Below are 3,789 nucleotides of genomic sequence, written 5' to 3' on the forward strand. Positions count from 1 at the left end.
ATTTTACCCTAAACTTCAAGTTGTAAACTATTCCTTAAAATATTTGACAATTTTATTTAAATCTAATTTTTAAGCTTAAAATTTGTACCTGGTATCTAATAATTGGTGACCATTTACTGGTTGTTAGCACAACATGAGGCAAAGGCAGATTACAGAACAGGATCTCAATTTAAGTTAGGATCCGCATTTTCAACTACTTTACATAGTGGCCAGGATATATGCAGAAAAAATAATTATATACAATAAAGAAATGAAATTTTAGATTTTTAAATTTAGTCAAGAGTACAGTCTACTTCAGAGTTTGCTGTGAGTACTTAGATAACTGATACACAAAAGCAATTTAGCTCAATGCCATGCATATAGCAAACAATTATATAATCTATTACAATTATTAAGTCTGATAATGTGGAATGTGATAATGAATAGAATGTTTAGTTTTCCAAGTCCTTTACTATGTGAACACATTTATTAGACCTCCAGACTTGAAAAATAATAGAGTATATGTTAAAAGCCAAATGTATTTATCAACCTGTTTAACTAAATTTAGTTATTTAGTTTAGCTTTTTTAAAATAAACAACTAAAAGTGTCAATAAATTCTGTCACCTTTAAAACAATGTGTCAATAAAAACAGAATGGCATGCTTTAAGATAATTGCAGTAAACACTTAATTTCTTCAAAGTGCTGAAATTTTATCCCTTTAATGAATCATGGATATTTCACATATTTACTATATTAAGTGACCTTTGCATCAACAAGCATGAGAAGATTCCTCTAACACAATTCACTTCACCGTATGTAGTGGTAAAGCTATTAACACCAGTGTCTATATTTAATTATCCAATAAATGTGTGGAAATAAATGAGGATCGAGTGTAAATGTGTAAATAAAAATAAAGCATTGCTTATGGTAACACAATGAAAAATGATGGAGTGAATGAAAATAATAAAGTGTTTTAAGATAATACAACAAAGTGGTAATTTTCATAAGCTAGGGGAAAAATAAGTTTTTAAGACACAGTGAACGAACTTTCTAGAGCATGACACTACTGTGCCATAACATAACTCCATAGCAGCCTTCCCTCAAACCTAGAACAAGTGTAAACACTTATGTGTTGCTCTAAGTGCTTTGGATATATTTACTTAATTCATGCTATAACCACCTATGAGGTAGGTACAGTTAACAGAGACAATATTTTAAACATGGAAAGTTAAATAACTTACCTAAGGCCACAGAAATTAGAGTTACCAACATCTATATTCAAACTTGAGCAGTCTGTTCCAAAGTTTGAGCTCATAATCACTATACTCTACTTCCTCTCTAGTATCTTTCTGTTTTTTTTTTTTATCTGAATCTTAATATTTTGCAAGACTTAACACATTAAGTCTTCTCAACTACAGCCTATGAATGCAAGATTCAGATCAATACTGAGGTACATGATTTTGTCTTTTTGTTCATATTCATTCTTTAACATTCCCGCACACACTCATCTATCATTGTCTATTTTCCTCCTCTTCCTCTACCTCTTCCTCTTCTTCTTCATAATTACCATCGTCATATATCTATAGTTATTTCTTCAAGTGGTCTGAGAGACAAGTGAGGGCAAATAGACTGTCTAAAACTTTATGCTGTATCTTTGGTACCTAATATTTATTTTTGTCATGTAATATGCTATATATTTTAGATGAATTATTTATTAGCAGCCATTTTAAATAAACCATTTGAAATCACCATTTTAGTGGAACATAATAATTCCAATTATCTTAATTAAAAATTTTTCATAGACTAAGAGAGATCACATTATGGAAATATTTACATTGAGTTTTCAGAGATAGCTCAGTTACATGCTATATTCCAGTTGCCGATCATAATTCTGAAAATACAATTCTGAATGCCATAATCCCAAATATCAAAATCATAAAATATCAAAATCTTTGAAGTCCAAATCCTACAGTCTAAATTCTAAATCACTAATGCCTAAAATCTTGAAAATCACAATTCTGAAAGACTGAATCCTGAGAGTTGGAATCCCGAAAGTTGAATTCTGGCAAAGAGATTAGTGCATTTTGAGGTATATGCAGGATAGTTACATCATGTTAGACAGAACTATTACCTTGATTTTCTTCATTTTGAAATTAAGTACGATTTAAGGAGATGTGTATGGGTGCAAAGTTGACAAGGGGTGAAGTTGTAAACTTAGTTTTAGGTGTTAACTTGACTGAATTAGAGAATACTTAGAAACCTGGTGAAGCATTATTTTGCTTGTGTCTGTGAGGGTGCTGATTGCAGCATGGACCCAGAGAGAACAAATACACAAGGCAAATTGCTCTTACTGAGAGCTGGGGAAGATTTTTCTTCTGCTGCCTTGGACATCATAAATTTGAGTTTACCGAAGTGCATTATCACAATGTTGACCCTGAATGTACGCATTGTGAGTATAGCCAAAAATTCTGAAATCTCCTCAGTAAATTAAGAGATACCATTTTTTTGTACATCTGCTTTTGTGAAAGATAACATTTCTCAAGTTCTTCCATCTTTGGACAACTGCATATATGATGGTGACCTATAGCAGTTTTTCATTGATTTTGTCAAATATGTTGTCCATGGCAGTATTTCAGATGACCACAGTTATAAAGCTGAGTGAACTCAAATACTAACCATCATGATATGTGTTTATACATTTAAATTTTTGACCTGTGTTTTAATGAATACAGTTCATCTGCTTATAACTGATAGAATAATATTATTGTAATTAGTAAGCCCAATTACTCTTATAAAATATGTATGCTATTATTGACTATTTTAGTGTGTAAATTGGACTATGATGTGTTCTGACATGTTTTTTGTTTCTGAAATTAATCCTTTTTTAAATAAATGAATAAATATCCTTAATTTTTAATTTTTTTTCCAGAATTATACTTTTGAGATTTTGATATTTTGGGATTGTGATTTTTGAGGATTTTAGACAATGAATTTTGATCTTTCAGGATTTCAACTTTTGGGATTATAACATTTGGAATTGTGTCTTTTGAGATTATGGCCCAAACCCACTGTACTCATTCTGTTATTTTATTTTCCTCCATGTAGCTGTTAGCTTTCAATTCAAAATAATTCAATTTGACAAAAACATTAATTATAAAATTTAGGTATGAAATGCTGCAAATAAGGTTATCTAGTATCAGAATCATGTTAATATTCACCAATGACCTTTTGTGGAAGCTTCTTATACCCCAATAATGCAAAATTAGTAATGAATAGAAAATGATGAGACTGCATCTGCTATGAAAGTTTATTTTCAATATGTATCAAGAGTACTTTCACGAAAGTGAATAACTATTATTATGTTTTGTTTAATCCACTAATTGTAGTTTTTAATGTTATTTCACTCTTAAGTACAATTTTTTAAATTTCTTTTTGTGTATATTCTACATGATTAACAAGCGTACAATGTGACTAGTAAAATCTCTCTCTATTTAATTTCTGAGAAAATAAGTGTCGAATTAAATTGCTGTTGGAATGTTTATTTTCTTCCTGAATTGTAAAAGTACATTTAAAAGCGTTTTTATCTCTTAGTACTTGCATATTCAAAAAACAAAATAATATATGTAAACAAATTAAACATACCTCAAGAGAATACAATTATTCCTATTTCTATCTATTTTATGAATTTATGATTAGGGTGGATCCTGACCAAATGGTGGACTCTTTCCAGTTATATATATGTCCTCCACATTTTACAAAATTTCTTGTTAGTGCTCCATTCTGCCATTCCAGAAGTAACAGTTGATTTC

This window comes from Chlorocebus sabaeus, chromosome 25, assembly GCF_047675955.1.
Source record: "Chlorocebus sabaeus isolate Y175 chromosome 25, mChlSab1.0.hap1, whole genome shotgun sequence".
Classification (NCBI taxonomy): Eukaryota; Metazoa; Chordata; class Mammalia; order Primates; family Cercopithecidae; genus Chlorocebus; species Chlorocebus sabaeus.